General features: G+C 43.2%; 1 pseudogene; it reads left to right on the top strand.

Moving 5' to 3' along the window:
* Nucleotides 1–5,060: 5,060 nt before the first annotated feature.
* On the top strand, nucleotides 5,061–5,738 carry LOC111667716 (synapse differentiation-inducing gene protein 1-like pseudogene; annotated as a pseudogene).
* The last annotated feature ends 404 nt before the right edge of the window (nucleotides 5,739–6,142 follow it).

Below are 6,142 nucleotides of genomic sequence, written 5' to 3'. Positions count from 1 at the left end.
ATAAGTGATGTCAGGTCTGATCGCTGCTTGAACTGCAGTAGAAATGAGAAACCTCAGTCTAAAAAGTGGCAGGTTTAATCCACTGCACATTTATTTCCCCTTGTAGTCTGATTATCTATCTATCTATCTTTCTATCTATAGCTGTTTCAGAAGCCAGAACACAATCTAAATTCTGCTGTCTTGCTATCAGCAACTGGAGATCACAATCAATAGGCAATGAAGACAACTTAGCCGGAGCCTGCCTCTCACTAATAACAAACCAGTCTAGCATCATGGCTGGGTTGGCTTGTTGTTTGTTGTTAGAGTGTACATGGATTCTATTGACAGCAACCTCCCATTTAATAATTCAAAAACATGTGGCGGAGATTTTCAATAGCGGATTTACACATCAAGGAACACTTTAAATCATGTGCCGGAGGTGTGGAAAACACTAAGCCAAGTGATACGACTGTAATGCTACAAGGCTCCAGAGGAGTCCTGACTCCTGTGGAAGGTTCCTTGCTAAGTGTTTAATGTTTTATCAGCTCCTCAGATAGACGGGTAGACGGAGAGGACAGACTATCAGCAGTGGCTGCTGACACAGGAGTAGGATTCAGATTAATTTCATGTGGATTACGACATTTTTACACAGTCTCCTTTGATGATAATGCTTCATAAAAGGATCAGTCAACACTGTGTTAAGCCCATTACTCACTTCATCCTTTTCTGTTGCTTAATCTGTCAGTGGACTTTCATGTGCCGAGGCCAGGGGTACAGTTCACTGACAAATGTGCTTTAGGATGCATTTGCATTTCGGACAATGAGCTCTCGTGCATTGTCCCGTTTTGTGATCATCAATAACTACCTGGTGTTACCTTATTATGCATATTACACGCCAGCCACTGCCTCCAAAATGAAATTACAGAAAGATGAAGTTGTTGTTGTCGAGCACAGTGAGCAGATCTCCACATGCGGTATCCAGGAAAAGCTGTGAGAGACACAGTCTGGATGAAATAGGTTGGTAAACATGGCCGACAGATAAGACACATTGGTATTCTGCTGCATCTCGCCGCGCTGGCCTCAAGGCCTGGCTGATAATACCCGCTCTCGGCTTCAGGGTCAGAGGTCTGAGGTTGATTGGCAATGGGCTGACACAGGGAAATAGAGTGTGCTGACGGTAGTCTAATGGGGTTGAAGCACACAGACGTATCGGCGTGGCTGGCATGTTAGCAGTGCCACGGCCTCATTCTTACCCCCCCACCCCGCCCCGCACCTGGATGCTTACAGGTTGTTCGCTAATCTATTAGCCCCTTGTCAGACACCCCTGGGCTCTCCTGCACAGCGGCACTGCAGCACACGGGCCTGTGCTTGTGCCATCTCTGTCATGCTGAATTGTTTTCCTCGCAACAGCGTTTGCTCTGCCTCATTCGCTTTCAGCTGTACCTCCCAGCTCTTTATACCTCCCAGCCGCTGCTGTCTACCAACATGCCCAAATGCACTCAACCAGAGAATCACATATAAGTATGATCTCTCTCTTTCTTTCCCCTCTTCTCACTCCATCTCTTTGTTACTCTCTCACTCTCTAACAAACACATCCACCCACTCATACACACATGTATTTACTCACAGCCGTACATGGGCAAAACACAAACTCCTACACACACGCACACACTCACGCGCGCACACACACACACACACACACACACACACACACACACACACACACACACACACACACACACACAGAGAAGCATGGCTATTTCTATAACATTCATCTGCACTGATTATGAGGTGTCCTACATTGCTCAGCTTGCCCTGAAATAGCTTATTCACACTTAAATTCCCATTTACTGAAAAAATAAAGCTCCTCTCTGCACCAAACAACACAGCAGCAATGAATTTGGAAGAATGACAACACCAAAAAGATTTCTCAGAGCATCCAGAAGTAATGACACGAAAAGTAATCCGCTGTCAGCTTGTAGCGCTGCCGCGGGGTAGGAGTTTCACAGTGTTCGAAACAAGGAAACACTTATAACAACACTTATTATAGCTATATGACAGCCCATTGTATCTGTAAGCTCAGACCCCGTCGAAGAGTGAATTTATCAGCATCGACCTGTTTGCAGCACCTGTTGGACTGGTCTGTTTGGAAAACCTTAACGAAGGGGAAAATAAAATGAACATTTTTGTCCGAGGTTCCACCATCTGCCATTGTGAGAAACTCGGAAATCTTTAGCTGTTTTTGGAAGGAGCAGCATCCTGATACGTGTTGTTTGGCACTATCTCTTTGAGCAGCAGAATTCCACCATCAAATCTAAACAGCGGACGAGACGCCAGTCGGAGTAACTTTTCCTCTTGCAGACTGCTTCATGTGATTATGGTAATCACAGCAGTGCTTAAGCATTAATGCGGCAGTGATTTATTGATGTTGAACGCTATTTGTAGCCCCTTGGATCTTAAGTGGCTATGCTTTGATATGAAAAGTAAATGCATTCTGACATTTAAAAAAAAACAAAGGGTCACAAGGGTGTGTCATGTCAAACTTGTCCAAAATCCATAAATAGAAAGTAGTACAAATTTTAAAAATGAGTTGCAGGTCATGGCCGATAAAATCAGTTCTGATTATTCGTCAAATTTTTCGTCACAGCAAATTTTCAGCAACAAATTATCATCCCTGGAGTTGTCAGGGATGTAATATTTTTAGTGAAGGACACTTAAACATGGTAGATGCCTCTGTGGGGTTTGAACATGGGTCAGAGATTATCATTCCTCAGAGAAGCAGCAATCTATAACACGTGATAGGAGCATCCAGAGCAGATAGCAACCTAAGCACCTGCTCATCTTCAGTATTGCACGGGAATCTGCTCACAGCCTTGATAGTCACACTTTTAGTCAACTGACTCAAGAACTGCATGGGTGTGTGTTCCCTGGAGCTATATGTGGACCAAAGAGGGCACTGGCATGGAACAACGATGTCAGCACATTCAGGAGCAGGAGGTCCAACGGGGAAGAACCGTGAAAACGTTGCCGGCTGTCCGGTGCTTACTGCGCTTCAGAAAGCCTGGGAGCATGTGGCTTGTATTTTATTCATGGGGCAGAAAACATGAAAAGTATAGCAAACACAAAAAAAAAAAGTGCTTTGCAGGAAATGAGGAAGACAAACTAACTTTCAGAGAGGAAAAAAAATGGAGTAAGGGAATCTGAGAAGAAAGTGATGATTACACAGTAAATGAAAGATTAAAACAGAGGGTTATGTGTGAAAACTTTACAGGACAGAGCATGGGTGAATGGATAAAGATTAGGAATGAGAACACACTGAGGATCAGGACAGTGACGCAGGGGGGACCTCTATATCTTCTACGTCCTGCCCAATGGGAGACTGTCCGCACTGTACCGTTCCAGTCTAAATATCGTACATGTCTTAATGTCATGTGCCATATACTGGGTGTTTAAATTAATGTATAATACAGAGTATAAAAGGTTAAGCAAAAATAACAATTAAAATCTTGTTTTCAGATTACGAATCAGTGCACGTTTTGAAACATGATTTACCGAAGGACAGGAAGGAAACATCAAATAATTTATGAGACGATTAGTGTGCAATTTATTAACCTGTGAACCAACAAGGTATTATCCATATCCCATCGCCACAATGCCATTTTGCATTATGTGTAATCTTGTTGTCTTCAAATGGAAATACCTTCTCTTTATGGGTGTGGAAATACTGCAGTAAGACAGCCATACACGATTGGGGTCAGGACCCTGAGAAATAATCTGCTTTTGGCATTTCTATTTTAAACGCAGATTAATCAGACAAAGGTTATGGGTGGCAACTGAGCAGCAGAGAACTCTGGGCTATTTTTGCTGAGGGGAAGTGGCAATATCGTTTTGATGGTTAAATGTAGAGAAGGTGACACTTTTGTCTGTCCTCTGTGGGAGCAACAGCCAAAGCAAATTATAGCATTCCACTGCATGGCTGGCATCATTATGATATGTTTTAAGATATTGATCAATTTTCAATGAACTTATGCAAGTTCTAAAGGCTGTCCAGTCTATTTTAATGGTTTTGCAGCTCTGTTTTATATTTATGGTGAAATGTCAGGACACTGACTCGACAGCTTTATGCCAAACAGCCACAGTTCTGGTCATTTTATTTTAGGGGGGTGGGGGTTGTGGTTAGGGTTATATAATACTACTGAATGCTTAACATTGAAATTTAGATACCACTGAATTCATAGCACTGAAATGTTTCATCAAACTTTACTTCCAATATCTGGGATACCAAGGACAAGCAATCAAGCCTGAATGGAGGTGACACAGTACTGATTCATTTACATTATTAGGTATTCAGTTTCTTTTAATATCCCAAACGGTATTCCTTTAATTCCACAGGAATGGCTCAGACATGGCCATCTTAGTTAACTCATCATTAATGATTATAATACAGTTTTCCTCTTCAGCTTATTATCACACATTCATGTGTTGAATGAATAAATGAAAGAAAATTTGCCACCAATGTCAAAGTAATTTCAGCATAAATGTCAGCCATATATTTCCACAGATGTGGCAGATTACAGCCGTCTAAGCTGTGCATGTATAGGAGGCCTCAACTGATCCATATCAGACAGAGGCTGATGACACCAAATGAGACCTTAACAATGGAGCAATGGATCTACTTAGGTGCACGGAGAAAACACAAACACACACACGCACACACACACACAGATAGCGAAGGATATGATCCATCGCTATCTGAGATATTTTGAGTAGAGGGCAGTACTTCGAGATGTTGCTGTTACCACGCTGAGATATGTGCACGTCTGTGTAAGCTTACTATATATGTCTGGAGTAAGGACGGAAATTAAACTTAAGTGAATCATCTGCAGTGTGCAGCTCTTGACAAGTGAGATGCTGTTAAAGCTGTTGCTGCTGAGGGAGCGACGGCTGAACGTATTTCAGTTAGTATTTGGCAAATTGTCATCCAACTGTTACCGGCTCTAGATGTCAAATAAAATTCTCCTTTTAAGTTTGAATCTAAAAAATTCCCGCTCTCTGTTGCTGTTTGTTTCCTCTGTAGGTCTCAGAGTGCTGAATTCTGAATGCTAACATCTTTACTGACATCGACGCACGTCACTGAGGAGCATATATCAGCCAACAGTCTTCCATCTCCTCGCTTGAGCTAAAAGCACAGAGAAGCTCCTCCTGCTCACCTTTTGACCTCTGTTGCTATGGAGAACCTCAGTGAGCTCCAGAACCCGTTATTGGACAAAAACAGTAAGCACATGGTCAACGGTTATGGGGGAGACTTCCCTAATAACCAGTACCAGGAAAACATTATTAATTATTTTGCTGGAGGAGGAGGTGGTGGTGGAGGTGAGGGAGGAGGAGGAGGAGGAGGAGGAGGTGGAAAGGTGAATAACAGCAACGTAGTGAGCGGAGGAGGATACAATACCAACGGGAAGGTGAAATCTCAGCAACTTTTGGACGCCACCTCGCTGCATCTGGCAGTAGAGGCCTTCTACAGGCCCAACTTCATCCTATACAAGGAGGACAGCGGCAGCATTAAGGCTAAGGAATACAAAAGCGAATGCTGTGAGACCACCTTCACGGAGAAGAAGGCGAAGGAGGCATCCAACACAGCAGGGGCAGACACGCCTGGCACAGAGGATCCTCAGGCGAAGCTGCTGGAGGACGGCGAACACATCAAAATCCAAACGGTTTCCTACGAGGTGGAGGAGGAGGAGTATGTGGAGTATGAGGTAAGGGAGAAAATGCATGAGTAGGATGAAAGGCACTTGCATTTGACCAGACTGGATTTCTAGATCGGATAAATTGAGGGCAGAATTTCTTTCGCATTGGGATGGCGATCCTACACGACAACACAAAAGGCGATTTAATGTTAAATGCTAATTTAACATGCCAGAATTGAATCCCCCTTTCACTACCATGGATAGCGCTACTTGGCAAGGTGTGCCAAAGCAATTATTTATAAACTTCAATATTTGATGGGCGGACATTTGCAGACATAGTGTGGCCTGTGGCTGGTCCAGCAAAAAAATGTTCTGCTTGTGGCATCATCCATAACTGAATGAATTTATTTCAGTTTACGAAGAGATTTTACTCCAGGTGTTGTACATATCTTTTAGGGGGTTTCGGGATTTTG

Source organism: Seriola lalandi, unplaced genomic scaffold, assembly GCF_002814215.2.
Source record: "Seriola lalandi dorsalis isolate HSWRI2012SDOR001 ecotype SW California unplaced genomic scaffold, Sedor1 jcf7180002003646, whole genome shotgun sequence".
Classification (NCBI taxonomy): Eukaryota; Metazoa; Chordata; class Actinopteri; order Carangiformes; family Carangidae; genus Seriola; species Seriola lalandi.
Note: the sequence above shows the minus strand (reverse complement) of the source record. Positions and strands in the feature narration are given on the sequence as shown.